Below are 15,895 nucleotides of genomic sequence, written 5' to 3'. Positions count from 1 at the left end.
CAAAAGTCTGCATATTAATTAAAAATCCCAGTGATTGAACTGTCATTTTTTGAAACACTTAGAAAAAGTTGTTCAAGTTGTGTGTAGTTTGACAAAATGAAGACATTGTCAAGTACCATACGGACCACCTTGTAGGACAATATGGTTGCAAATTTGTAGAGCCATCTGCCGTTAAGTGAACAAAAAGATCTAAACTTTTCGGTCAATCTCTAACAAAATTTATTAAATCCTTCATAGCATTCAATGCATTATGATGTTCCAGGATTGCTTTCACAGTTTCTTGTAGGGTTAAAGTTAAGGAGTGTGCAAGGTTGTTCACAAATGCAGCTCTCATCTCAGTTACCACAAACTTAGCCTGGACACCATTATATAATCTGGCCATGTTAGCAGAACCGTCATAGCATTGGCCTCTACAATTAGACGCAGGCATATCAAACCGTCTTAAAATAGCGAGCCTTAGCTGTAGTAGTTTGTGTACAGTATATCGCTGAAGAACATTCTTTTATGAGGAATACAGAATTAACTAATTTTACACACACACCAATTGTTCTTTGGTGGCTACGTCAATTGCTTCGCCTGCTATGATTGCAAAATACTCCTCACTTTTGACAACATCCAACAAATTTCTAAGAAGTAAATGATTTAAAAGAGGCAACATTTCATTTTGTACATTTTGTGATGTCGATTTATAAGTTATGCGCTGTAGCCACATTAAAATTTATTGGCAATCTTCCCACTGACGGCATAATAAATTGGAAAAGTAACTTGTTTCATCAGTATTTCGTATTGCAGGCCTCTGTACTGATAAGCTCTGTTTTCTTACATTTGTATCAGTTTTTTTTTTAAATCTCTCTAAGGAAATTGACATTCAATTTTAAGGTTTTGAATTTCAGTACATCTTCTCTGTGCCAGCCTGATGTTTCATGGACGTTCAACTTTTCTCACTCTTTCTTCGAAAAACCAGTTCACACGAAAATTTTTTCCAATTTTGCAGAAAAAATATCTTGTACCTTATTGTAATCAATCCATGCAAATTCCTGGTTTCATGGAAGCTGACAACTGCGTTGTTTTTTTCCTGGAACAATGTTCTTTTGTTACTGACACACTTTCGTCAATACTTTTATCCTTTCACACACACTACCGCGGACACTAGGTCTAGGTTCATTGTCACTAACACGGGTCGACTAGCAATTTTTTTTTCTAATTTGTCCACTTTGAACTGGCCAGTTTCTAGCATTACGCAAGACTAGGCGGCCGCCTAAGGCGACAAAATTTTAGGGGTGGCAAGAAACAGAAAAATTAATTTCAAATCAGACAGCAAATTGAGCAAATGAAGACTAAAAAATGAAAAGGAGTAAAATTGAAAAGCATACGGAACAGTTGCTTAATATGTCTTTACTTACTTTGCCGAACGTAAACACATCTACCCGAAAACTAAATCAGCCGCCACTGACAATGGAAACTCCCCGTCGCACGCCGCTCAGACTTAGTGGTAAGAGGCCCAGTCTATAGCTGTCAAGAAGTTAACACAGATCAGGCATGAAGAAGGTGTGCTGAACTGTGAAAAAATTAAAATCGAAACACTGAACGGTCCAAGAAGTGGAATACAGCGCATCCATGAACAGAAGTGGCATCGTGGATAAGTGGTCGCTTGTTGGATGCATCGCGGGGGGCGAGTCGTGATCAAACCGCCCTGGTCTATTACTTTTCTTTTTTTTCGCTGTTCACTGTATGCAGAATTGTGTCTGTGTCGTGGTGAAACGTCTGTTAGCTACAGCGGGGTGCAGGAAGGGAACTATGATGACAGTTAATTCTGCACAACTACTCTATTAGCTGCCAAAAGAATTTGGATTTGGAATGGGAACCGCAAACGTTTGATGACAAGGTTACAAGTCAGTCGAGTCCTCCAACGGAAAAACCTCTGGTGAGCCATACACGACATAAGAGACAGTACGTGTGTCTCTTACCGACCCATCTAATTTGTACGCCTGGTGAGTGAGTGAGATATGCCTCCTTGCAGGTGTTCGCATGATTGTGAATGTGATCACTCCCAAGGAAATGATGAAAACATAGTAATTTGTTACAGAGGCTGCACCAGATGAACGCAAGTTTCTCTATCACATATTTTTCTGTGCTCTATCAAAACATATTATAATATATTGATTATTCCTTGCTTCTGTAGTGTTATCTTGAAGCTGTGAGAAAGGAGGACAGGCGTTCCAAGGCGCGGAAGCAGAGACGATGCTGAGCGTAGACGAAACTAGGAGAGATATTGTTACATGAAGTAAACCGTAAGGGGAGAGCCTTGCGAAAATGTAGACGCCGCCAGACGCGGTCCCAGGGCGCTAGTTCCTCTTCAAGGAATTAACATGTAACTTCATATGTCGTCTAGACGTTGTGGTAGGTTTCCACCGTAGAACTTTGTAACCAACAGGCACGTTGTTGTTGTTGTGGTCTTCAGTCCTGAGACTGGTTTGATGCAGCTCTCCATGCTACTTTATCCTGTGCAAGCTTCCTAATCTCCCAGTACCTACTGCAGCCTACATCCTTCTGAATCTCCTTAGTGTATTCATCTCTTGGTCTCCCTCTACGATTTTTACCCTCCACGCTGGTGATCCCTTGATACCTCAGAACATGTCCTACCAACCGATCCCTTCTTCTAGTCAAGTTGTGCCACAAACTCCTCTTCTCCCCAATTCTATTCAATACCTCCTCATTAGTTATGTTATCTACCCATCTAATCTTCAGCATTCTTCTGTAGCACCAGATTTCGAAAGCTTCTATTCTCTTCTTGTCCAAACTATTTATCGTCCATGTTTCACTTACATACATGGCTACACTCCATACAAATACTTTCAGAAGACTTCCTGACACTTAAATCTATACTCGATGTTAACAAATTTCTCTTCTTCAGAAACGCTTTCCTTGCCATTGCCAGTCTACATTTTATATCCTCTCTACTTCGACCATCATCAGTTATTTTGCTCCCCAAATAGCAAAACTCATTTACTACATTAAGTGTCTCATTTCCTAATCTAACACCCTCTCCATATCCCGACATAATTCGACTACATTCCATTATCCTCGTTTTGTATTTCTTGATGTTCATCTTATATCCACCTTTCAAGACACTGTCCATTCCGTTCAACTGCTCTTCCAAGTCCTTTGCTGTCTCTGACAGAATTACAATGTCATCGGCGAACCTCAAAGTTTTTATTTCTTCTCCATGGATTTTAATACCTACTCCGAACTTTGTTTCCTTTACAGTTTGCTCAATATACAGATTGAATAGCATCGGGGGGAGGCTACAACCCTGTCTCACTCCCTTCCCAACCACTGCCTCCCTTCCATGTCCCTCGACTCCTACAACTGCCATCTGGTTTCTGTACAAATTGTAAATAGCCTTTCGCTCCCTGCCACCTTCAGAATTTGAAAGAGAGTGTTCCAGTCAACATTGTCAAAAGCTTTCTCTAAGTCTACAAATGCTAGAAAAGTAGGTTTGCCTTTCCTTAATCATTCTTCTAAGATAAGTCGTAGGGTCAGTATTGCCTCACGTGTTCCAACATTTCTACGGAATCCCAACTGATCTTCCCCGAGGTCGGCTTCTACCAGTTTCTCCATTTGTCTCTAAAGAATTCGCGTTAGTGTTTTGCAGCTGTGACTTATTAAACTGATAGTTCGGTAATTTTCACATCTGTCAAAACCTGCTTTCTTTGGGATTGGAATTATTATATTCTTCTTGAAGAGGAAATTTCGCCAGTCTCATACATCTTCCTCACCAGATGGTAGAGTTTTGTCAGGACTGGCTCTCCAAAGGCTGTCAGTAGTTCTAATGGGATGTTGTCTACTCCCGGGGCCTTGTTTCGACTTAGGTCTTTCAGTGCTCTATCAAACTCTTCACGCAGTATCATATCTCCCATTTCACCTTCATCTACATCCTCTTCCATTTCAATAATATTGTCCTCAAGAACATCACCCCTGCATAGAACCTATATTTACATCTTCCACCTTTCTGCTTTCCCTTCTTTGCTTAGAACTGGGTTTCCATCTGAGCTCTTGATATTCATGCAAGTGGTTCTCTTTCCTCCAAAGGTCTCTTTAATTTTCCTGTAGGCAGTATCTATCTTACCCCTAGAGATAAGCCTCTACATCCTTACATTTGTCCTCTAGCCATCGTTGCTTAGCCATTTAGCACTTCCTGTCATCTCATTTTTGAGACGCTTGTATTCCTTTTTGCCTGCTTCACTTACTGCATTTTTGTATTTTCTCCTTTGATGAATTAAATTCAGTATCTATTTTGTTACCTCTTCTACTAGCCCTCGTCTTTTTACCTACTTGATCCTCTGCTGCCTTCACTGTTTCATTCCTCAAAACTACCCATTCTTCTTCTACTGTATTTTTCCCCCAGTCCTGTCAATTGTTCACTTATGCTCTCACTGAAACTCTGTACAACATCTGGTTCTTTCAGTTTATCCAGGTCCCATCTCCTTAAATTCCCACCGTTTTGCAGTTTCTTCAGTTTTAATCTACAGTTCATAACCAATAGATTGTGGTCAGAGTCCACATCTGCCCCTGGAAATGTCTTACAATTTAAAATCTGGTTCCTAAATCTCTGTCTTACCTTTATAGAATCTATCTGAAACCTTCTAGTATCTCCAGGGTTCTTCCATGTATACAATCTTCTTTTATGATTCTTGAACCAAGTGTTAGCTATGATTAGGTTATGCTCTGTGCAAAATTCTACCATGTGGCTTCCTCTTTCACTTCTTTGCTCCAATCCATATTCACCTACTGTGTTTCCTTCTCTCCCTTTTCCTCCTCTCGAATTCCAGTCACCCATGACTATTAAATTTTCGTCTCCCTTCACTACCTGAATAGTTTCTTTTATCTTGAAACGTCCCCTTTGAAAAATTATACATGATTGTGCTTAAACTGACACACAATATTTTTAGCGCAACGCGATCTGACTTTCAAAAATCCCTACAAAAGAATGGCCCTGACTAACATTAACCTATACGTTTCACAAATCACTTACCTCACCAAAAATCTTCGTTACTCGAACTACTGCAATACAGCGAGCGCCACTACTGCCAGCTAAATAAAAGATTCAAACTACTGAAGGCACTAACTACTGATAGGCATAGTTAGCAAATGAAAGATTTTAATAGAGAACAAACAATGTATTTACCTTAATAGTCATAATTGACATCCAATCTTACAAATTTCAAATCTCCGCCATCTCTCTCCCCACATCCACCACTGCTGGCGGCTCACCTCCAACTGTGCAACGCTACGCGCTGTTGACATCCAGCTGCCGCTGCCCAACACTACAATGGCAGACAACAATGCAAACTAGCCACAGACTGCACACAGCACAGCCAGTGAGTTTCATACAGAGAGCGCTACGTGGCGGCGGCGCTACCAATATAAGAACCTAAACAGCCTACTTACAATCTCATTATACATTTCATCAATTTCTTCGTCATCTGCAGAGCTAGTTGGCATATAAACTTGTACTATTGTAGTAGCCGTGGGCTTCGTGTCTATCTTGGCCACAATAATGCGTTCACTATGCTGTTTGTAGTAGCTTACCCGCACTCCTATTTTTTTATTCATTATTAAACCTACTCCGCATTACCCCTATTTGATTTTGTATTTATAGCTCTGTATTCACCTGACCAAAAGTCTTGTTCCTCCTGCAGCCGAACTTCACTAATTCTCATTATGTCTAACTTTACCCTATCCATTTCCCTTTTTAAATTTTCTAACCTACCTGCCCGATTAAGGGATCTGACATTTCACGCTCCGATCCGTAGAACGCCAGTTTCCTTTCTCCTGATAACGACGCCCTCTTGAGTATTCCGCGCCCGGAGATGCGAATGGGGGACTATTTTACTTCCGGAATGTTTTACCCAAGAGGACGCCATCATTATTTAATCATACAATAAAGCTGCATGCCCTCGGGACTAATTACGGCCGTAGTTTCCCCTTGCTTTAAGCCATTCGCAGGACCACAACAGCATGGCCGTTTTGGTTAGTGTTCAGGGCCAGATCAGTCAATCATCCAGACTGTTGCCCCTGCAACTACTGAGAAGGCTGCTGCCCCTCTTCAGGAACCACACGTTTGTCTTGGCTCTCAACAGATACCCCTCCGTTGTGGTTGCACCTACGGTACAGCTATCTGTATCGCTGAGGCACGCAAGCCTCCCCACCAACGGCAAGGTCCATGGTTCGTGGGGTGGGGGGGTGGGGCACGTATTAGCGTATAAAGCCAGCTTGATACCAGCTGTGAGAACAGCAACGTCAGTAGGCTCACAAGGGTTAGAAAGAGAGCGAAAACGACAAAAAACTGTTGACCTAGCAGTCCCTACTCCGGGGAGTCCGATGGGCGGGGCTAATATTGCAAGCCTTATTTGGCAGAGCACTTAAATTTAGCTTCCAGCTGAACAATGTTGATACCAAATACGGACTTAGTTAGTGCAACTGCATTAACATTCCCGCCTTAGCAGCAGTAGAGGGGACCTAACTAAAACCGTGATTGGCAGGTGCCCGCAACAGATCTACGGGATTAGCTGGGTGGCTTTAAGTGGGAAAAACAGTGCCTCCACGCGACTCTTTAAAGCCCCTAGATTCCGCATTTTGGCAGAGTTCTCAGCCAGACGATCTGGGCGCCGAATCCGTGTCCGTCGACTTCAGCCTCGGTCCAGCTCCGTGTAAGTCTCCTCTAACACTTGGAGTGCCTCAGTGAACAATGTCACATTCAGTATGTTTTGTTTTGCAACTAAGTTGTTGCCTTAAGATGCTGCTAGTGTTTGCTACCGTGGTTAGCATCCACTCCTGGGAATTCTGCACTGGCTTCTATTGTAACAGTGTTATTCATGCTTTTCTAACCCTAGAACTAGCCTCCAGTGTATTAGTTAGACCTGTCTGGAATAAACAACTGTTTCAAAACCCTGTATGTCCAATAGTCTCCACAACGAGTTCCCTACCGAGTCTCACCACCTGCATTTCTAGTGAATGCCTGTAACAGCGTTGGCTCAGATAGAAGAAAACAATCAAATACCTTCACTGTGTATTGTCCTTCTGCCTTCTGCACTGTACCACTCGGGAGTGCAGACTGACCAGTAACCCCTATGTCAGGACATAACAAGATGTTTATAATGTTTTTGGAGTTGTTTTCCGTTTTGGAAGTTTTGAGTCTTGTATTGCTTTGTTGTAATATATATCACACCCGCTTTTGTTTTCATTTCTGTGAGCCGTCTATGTGGTATCTCGCCTGCTCTCCTTGTTCATCACATTTACTTGCTACGGTAACGTATTGCTACCACGTGAGTCACATTCTATAACCAATATGTGGTATGTCAACTGCCAAGACTACAGAAACAGAATAAACATTCGAATAACCGGACGGACAGTTCATAATGTAGCGAAAAAAAAAAAATGGCACCCTGTAGTATTGAACTCGGCTCGTCTGCTTCACAGTCCAACACTATGACCACTTTTATTCTTTTTTTCTCTTTTTTTAAATCAGGAAACTGAATGTCGACCGACCATTTATTTGCAACACTGGTATTTAATCTACCTGCATTAAAAATGGATTTGAAATTATTCTACATTTTAAGAAGAAAATATTGATGAGTGTAATTCACAGTTTAAGTAGCTGTGACAGGCATATCACAAACAAAATAAAATTATTTATAATTCAATTGATAGTACTTTAGGTCATTAACAGTTGTTACAATTTTCGAAACAGTTAAACAAATAAAATAAAACCGTACCAGCAGGTAGGCAGGATCGAACCAAGATCGCCACTGAACCACAACGCCACGGCTATTTGACTGTTGCTCATTGTGGCACTTATTAAGCTTGGACCGTTCACTGTTTACACTTAGCTATTTTTTCTTCACAGTTCAGTACAGCTTCTTCCTGTTTCCATGCTTGATCCGCGTTCACTTTCTGGCGGGCTGTCCACAGGTGATCTTACCACTAACCCTGAGGGGCGTGCAAGAGGGAGCGTCCCTTGTGGTACCAAGCAGAAGCAAACATGACCTGGACTGATGTCTGTCGAGCGTTGGTTTTGACACGTGCGTTAACAAAGAATTTATGAACTGCATCATGATAGTCCAGTACACGTATGATGAATCATGTGAAATGAGCATGATATAAGGTACTGTAATTCACAGTATTACTTATGATAAATTTTAACTGTCACTCATTTTTGTAGCACATAAAAAGAAAGGTGCATTTTGAAATTTCATTGTGGTTCTGTACAAGAAAAAAAATCTGAAGCCAAACATTTGCTGCACAGAAGAAGGAATATTCCAAGTCCAGTAACTTTGTTTGAAGCAACAGTTTAATGAAAAAAATGTAGCTAAAAGGAGTCTTTTCATTATGACCCGGGGTTTAACGACCACCGTGAGCATCTATACTGGCTATAAGCAGTCGCTCGTCCGTAATTTGGGAACAATGACTCCAGGGAAAGGAAAGAGCCAGTGCGTTTAGACAAACACAACATGCATTCCTCGCCAGGTTTCGAATACGGACCCATCTCAGACAAATAATCAGAAGCCAATCGCTTGGACCATTGCGTCACCGGGACGACTAATAAAATGTTGTAGAATTCTCAATAGAAAACTGCAACATGTCGTCATTTACTTATATAATCGGAAGGATGTGCATTCTGAAAAAGATGAGATTTAGTCCTCATTCTAGAAATATTTCAATTAAAACAGAAACGAACCAACACCACGATTATCCAGATCGATTTCCATGCTATGGCATGTCTCCCATCAGTAATGCACATTTTCTAAATTCAAGAGGAATTTAATTCGCACCACTAAATAGTTCCACACCTGTTTTAGTGTACTTTCTCGGAATTAAATAAAATAATTAATTGATGCCAAATTTTTGTTGCACATGTTTATTCAGTTGGTTTATAGTTTAAAATGTTCAGCACATTCTACGTATTTAAATTATTTTCAGAAACTTCAAAAAACTGAAAACAAAAAACAATACATTGAGAACATTTGCTGTCCTCAAACACTTTTTGGGGAACTGAAGGCAAAGCATGAAATTTGAGGACTGTCTCCAGAAAATGAGGACCTGTGGTCTCCTAATGTCTAATGTTTAAAAATGGAACAAGGTGAGGCAGGTTTTCCGAGTTTTCCCTGAATCGCTTCAGGCAAATGCAAGGATGGCTCCTTTGAAAGAGCACGGCCGACTTCCTTCGCCGTCCCTCCCAAACCCGATGGGACCGATGACCTCGCTGTTTAGTCCCCTCCCCCCCCCCCCCTCCCAAATCAACCAACCAACCAACATGCCTAATGTAGTAGTATAACAGAAGACTTCCACTGGTCTATCGTTGGATGTTGGCGAAGGGGCCCCTGAAGAAAGACTAGTTAATAATTCGGCTGAGTCACAGTGACACTAACTTACCAGTCACGCTGGCCACTGTTAGTGCAGACGTCTAGACGATAAGAGGTTTGGAGATAAACTACTAATCGGACACTTCTACTTTGTTCGCCTCCGATTGCTGACAGTTGCCTAACTTCACGCTGATTCAGAATGTTTACGGCCGCGTTTAACTTCTCTCCCTATGGAAGTGAAGTTAAATTATCGTGACTGAATGACATCTAGTTTCATGAATGGAAACTTCTGGAGGAGAGAAGTCGCGTCCCCAATATTTCAACACAAATGTCTCCCACGATCCCAGGTATACATTTAATTCCTTATGGAATTCTCAAGTCTATAAAACAAAATGATTTGACAGTTATATTTTATAATCATAATGTGTCTGCCTCTAAATGTCGAAGTCAACACCTGGAATAAAATTCCAGTGGCTCTGCATAATTTCGGCGATCGGCGACTCTGAAAATTCTTAAAATAGTCAGAGGCCTAGCCGTACGCCGCAGGGAAGTCGTATTTGGTGCTATGACGTATTCACTCCGCAGCAGGGGAATCAGTGTCCAGGTTTTGTATTAATTCCTATAAAAGTCCAAAAATTAATCTCTCAAAATAAACTACCGTGGTGCAGGCTCTACTGATTTTCCAGAATGCAAAGTGCCCTATGAGTTACGACACACCAAATAATGTTTCGAGCCACAGACAAGGGAGAAGTTAAAATAAACAAAGAATCAAACATACCTTTTCCATTCATGAAATTAAATTTTTCCACAAATGATCTTCATAACTACATATCAGGATACATCATCCTATTGTATGAGATGGAATGTTAGCATAATTAATCCAATTCCATACAGTATTCAAAATGCCTGCTTACAACAATGCCGCTAATTATAGTTCCATTGCGATCCTACTCCCCGCAATTCTAAATCAGAAGTAAGGAAATCCGTAGTACACGTAATGTTCCACATTTTATCCACAGAGCTTCTCTATCACAGTCAAGATTAGTCCTTGATCCCTATAGATCACCTGCGCAGTTATGCATAAACATTTGCACTAGAAGAGAAAAACTGAGAGAAAAAGGGTGATACTACAAGCTGACAACATTAGCCACGCAACACTAGTGTGCACCACAGCAGTAGTTAGCTATTGTGTGATTAGTGTTGAATCGTATGCTGTGTTGTACCTAGTAATTGTCAACATTATTTACAAAAATGATTAAAGAATCCTTACCCGCACCTGGCCCTTCTGGCGACCCGTCATGAACTTTCATATCACTGCAGTGCCGCATTAACCCATTAAATATTTGTTTCTCTTATAAATTGCGGCTGGCTGCGGGGCTTGTCCGGGCAGCCAGTGCGCTACGAACCGATAGTAAGTCTCCACCCCCAGCATGCCTCCGTACATGGACTAAGAAACACGTTTGGTTAATGCAGACACATGGGAAACTCCGTAAAGACAGTTCCTCACGTGCACAGATTAAAGCAGTAGCAGATGAAATGGCAATAGCTCGTTAAACCGACATTTTTCTCGTACTTAATCATTACATACTATTATGGAACACAGCACATACAGGTTTAACAGATATCCCGATAAAGGAGTTGAGATACGCACGTTTGAAGGGGGAGGGGAGGGGGAGGAGCATTTCTTACTCAGCACTCTGAGGCATAAAATGCACCGGGCATAATATACCAGCACCGACATTCTTCAGTACAATATATACGAATTGATTACTTAAATTTGAAACACCGTACTACTAACTATGACCATCAATCCATCAGTTTAATGAATAATGGTTGCAAAATACTACCACGAACTACACTCCTGGAAATTGAAATAAGAACACCGTGAATTCATTGTCCCAGGAAGGGGAAACTTTATTGACACATTCCTGGGGTCAGATACATCACATGATCACACTGACAGAACCACAGGCACATAGACACAGGCAACAGAGCATGCACAATGTCGGCACTAGTACAGTGTATATCCACCTTTCGCAGCAATGCAGGCTGCTATTCGCCCATGGAGACGATCGTAGAGATGCTGGATGTAGTCCTGTGGAACGGCTTGCCATGCCATTTCCACCTGGCGCCTCAGTTGGACCAGCGTTCGTGCTGGACGTGCAGACCGCGTGAGACGACGCTTCATCCAGTCCCAAACATGCTCAATGGGGGACAGATCCGGAGATCTTGCTGGCCAGGGTAGTTGACTTACACCTTCTAGAGCACGTTGGGTGGCACGGGATACATGCGGACGTGCATTGTCCTGTTGGAACAGCAAGTTCCCTTGCCGGTCTAGGAATGGTAGAACGATGGGTTCGATGACGGTTTGGATGTACCGTGCACTATTCAGTGTCCCCTCGACGATCACCAGTGGTGTACGGCCAGTGTAGGAGATCGCTCCCCACACCATGATGCCGGGTGTTGGCCCTGTGTGCCTCGGTCGTATGCAGTCCTGATTGTGGCGCTCACCTGCACGGCGCCAAACACGCATACGACCATCATTGGCACCAAGGCAGAAGCGACTCTCATCGCTGAAGACGAGACGTCTCCATTCGTCCCTCCATTCACGCCTGTCGCGACACCACTGGAGGCGGGCTGCACGATGTTGGGGCGTGAGCGGAAGACGGCCTAACGGTGTGCGGGACCGTAGCCCAGCTTCATGGAGACGGTTGCGAATGGTCCTCGCCGATACCCCAGGAGCAACAGTGTCCCTAATTTGCTGGGAAGTGGCGGTGCGGTCCCCTACGGCACTGCGTAGGATCCTACGGTCTTGGCGTGCATCCGTGCGTCGCTGCGGTCCGGTCCCAGGTCGACGGGCACGTGCACCTTCCGCCGACCACTGGCGACAACATCGATGTACTGTGGAGACCTCACGCCCCACGTGTTGAGCAATTCGGCGGTACGTCCACCCGGCCTCCCGCATGCCCACTATACGCCCTCGCTCAAAGTCCGTCAACTGCACATACGGTTCACGTCCACGCTGTCGCGGCATGCTACCAGTGTTAAAGACTGCGATGGAGCTCCGTATGCCACGGCAAACTGGCTGACACTGACGGCGGCGGTGCACAAATGCTGCGCAGCTAGCGCCATTCGACGGCCAACACCGCGGTTCCTGGTGTGTCCGCTGTGCCGTGCGTGTGATCATTGCTTGTACAGCCCTCTCGCAGTGTCCGGAGCAAGTATGGTGGGTCTGACACACCGGTGTCAATGTGTTCTTTTTTCCATTTCCAGGAGTGTATTTACAGAAGAATGGAAAAAAATGGTAGTATCCAACGACGGGGAAGATCAGATTAGGTTTTGGAGAAATGTAGTAACATGCAAGGCAATACTAGTCGGACGACGTACCTTACAAGATATGTTGAAGAAAGGCAAAAACACGTTCATATCATTTTTAGATTTAGAGAAATTTTTACTGATTTTCACTGGTCTACACTCTAAAATTCTGCAGGTAGCAAGGATAAAATACAGTGAGCGAAAAGTTATCTTCAATGTGTTCAGAAATCAGACTGCTGAGACTCAAAGGGTATGACACTTATAACTGCTGTCTGGCTGTACCCATTCCCCGATGTTATTAAATCTGTACATTGTGTAAGGAGTAAAGGAGACCAAAGAGAAACTTTGAAACGGTATTACAGTGCACTGAACATGAACAAAAACTGAGAAGTTTCGCCGACGACATTGTAGTGGCTCAAATGTCTCTAAACACAATGGGACTTAACATCTGAGGTCATCAGTCCCCTAGACTTAGAACTTCTTAAACCTAACAGACCTAAGGACATCACACACGTCCATGGACGAGGCAGGATTCGAACCTGCGACCGTAGCAGGAGCGCGGGGTCGGACTGAAGCGCCTAGAACCGCTCGGCCACAGCGCCGGCTGACATTGTAGTCAATGGCAAAGGAATTGGGAGAGCAATGAATCATGTCCCGAAAAGACGTAGCAGGAGGAACAACAACAAAAGTAAAACACGCCTAATGTAACGTAGGTGAATTAAATCAGGGGAAGGTAGACGAATCAGATTACAAAAAGAGACACTAAAGGTGGTAGATGAGTTTACCTTTTTGGGTAGTAAAATAACTGAAGATGGCGACAGATGAGAGGATATAAAATGCAAACTAGTAGTAGAAAGTTTTCTAATACTGAATGTAAATTTAAGTGTTATGAAGACTTTTCTGAGGGGTGTTTTCGTGTATGTAGCCTTGATTACATGTTAAATGTGGATTGTTAACAGTTTAGACAAGAAGGGGATAGCAGCTTTTGAAATGTGATGCTAAAGAAGAATAGAATGCTGGTGAGTTAAATGTAAGAAGAGAACGAATGATAGGACACATCTTCAGCCTTTAACCCATTAACTGTCAATTTTTTTCTTCCAGTCTGTATTTGTTTGTGGGTTGCCTAATTGAGAGACTGGGATAAGCGATGTAAAATAAAAACTGAAATATTCTTGAATTAAACGCTATATTTTAGAGAATCCTCAAATGGGGATCGTGGCACTTGCTACTATCTTTTTATATTTCCTTTTATTTTCTGTGGCAGACAACAAAGCATTCGATATGGAGTCCCATATTGTACACGGAGCACTGCTTCCTTGCATTTTTTTTTTTTTTTTTTTTGTAAATTCCTCACTTTCTTTCTTCCCTCGACCTTTTGAGTTCAATCACGTGTACGGTTCGAGAAGTCGTGAGTTCAAATGGAACACATAAGGTGGATGCCTGGATGCCTTCGGGTATAATGGACGTCCTCTCATTTTTGGATCAGAAACAGCGGATGACTGAGCACGATATGGCGTTGCCACCATTCCTCTGAATAGGAGCAGTGGGATATTTTCATTCGTGAGACAATGTGTGACAGGAATAGCTTATGATCGCCCAGTGGTTGAATCCTAATCTCACCGGTTTCCCGCGAATGCAGTGTTTTAGATAATGGTGTCCATAATGTCGAACCATTTACTCGTCAGTGCCTAGGCAATCATAAAAAACTTTAAATTTCGTGAATTTCTTATTCAGGGCGTCTATCACAGGGAGACTTTTGAAATGTTTATCGCTGTCGTTAGCTGTGACTCTGTTCAGAAGTGTATTATCATTAAAGTGAATATGGCGCTAGATTTCCAGATATCTACTGCAGCTCATGCACTATTGTAGCACCGTATATCAACATCCTCATCTTCATTCCAATGTAACTGTACCTTTGGGAGAGCCTACTATCCAGTGAAGAGTAATATATCTAAGAACGTTTTCAAGCACTCATCGGATCAAAGTTGTGATCATTGTTGTGTGTAACATATTGAACACTTTCACTGGCAGTCAAATTCGGTACTTGTTCATCAAAAAGTTCTTCAAAGCAATCAATTGCAGGCTTTCCTTTTAGGGCTGTTCAGTTTCTGCTAGGTCAGCGTAAGTTTCACTATAACTTGTTTCCTCAGCTGTTAAATTAGAAGTGACATTAGTTTTCATTCTCTTCTTGCGATGGTGTGCATTTCCTCGTCCTCCCTTTATTCATTGGTACAAACTTCGAAGACATCTGGAACATCGGCTGGAAGAGTTTCGTCCAATATGTTTTCTTCGAGACCATCACAGACAGGCATCTCATCTACGCGATGTGGAAGGACCTTGACGATGTCAATGGGCTTATTCATTTCACCTCATCACCAGAAGAATGCACGAAATTGGGGTCATTTACAGTCTCTTCAGTTTCCTTTATATAAAGTGCTCTTCAACGATTCATTGTGCCTAGCGAGAAAAGAAAAACAAAATACGATTTTAAGCAGAATCTGCTATGAGCCCCAAATGGAGATAGAAATTCAGAGAGCCCTCATGTGGAAATAAAAAAGCCTTGGAAATAAACAGACGATAAACATCTTCTAAAACCATTACAGAACATTCAAGTACACACCTGATAGAAGTTACGTACATAAAAGTATAACTATGCTGTTTTTAAAATGTTCAACTTGCGTAACTCTGAAAAACCTTGGTTCTTCACACGAATAGCCGTGTAAAGTTCACTAATTTAACAACCACTGATTAACAATTAATGAATAAGCTTGAAAAAGATATACATAACAATGAAGAATAGTAACAATTGCTGCCAACATAATTACAAATAAAAACATTTTCGTTAGAAACACAAACCTCAAAACTGGGATTATGGCAGTTAATTTTTTAAGGTATAGTCTGTCTGGTAATGAAAGCAAGTGTGGTCTGTTAATTCTGCAGAGAGAGATGAAGGTAAGATTACATTACCGATGTTCCTTGAAATAGATGCAGTTTGCAGTAATGAAGAGGTTTGGACAGAAAGATTAGCCTCGGAGAGCTGCGTTGAACCTCGCTTCAGACTGAACACACAACAACAGAAACCGGTCCAAAGTCAAGTGTCAGTACGAAGCTATAAGTTACGGAATAATGAGATAGTTTAAACCGTTCAGAATCGTCTGACAAAGAGTTTGTTCCTCTGTGAACACAATGAAGGGCACTGTGCAGCGTTGTTGTGG

General features: G+C 42.3%; 1 protein-coding gene across 1 annotated transcript in view; it reads left to right on the top strand.

The window, feature by feature from the left end:
- Window positions 1-15,895, top strand: part of LOC126106564 (pyrethroid hydrolase Ces2a-like) — a 319,251-nt gene that overhangs the window by 167,598 nt on the left and 135,758 nt on the right. The gene's annotated exons all lie outside the window — the stretch shown is intronic.

This window comes from Schistocerca cancellata, chromosome 10, assembly GCF_023864275.1.
Source record: "Schistocerca cancellata isolate TAMUIC-IGC-003103 chromosome 10, iqSchCanc2.1, whole genome shotgun sequence".
Classification (NCBI taxonomy): domain Eukaryota; kingdom Metazoa; phylum Arthropoda; class Insecta; order Orthoptera; family Acrididae; genus Schistocerca; species Schistocerca cancellata.
This window is presented reverse-complemented; position numbering and strand designations above follow the sequence as displayed.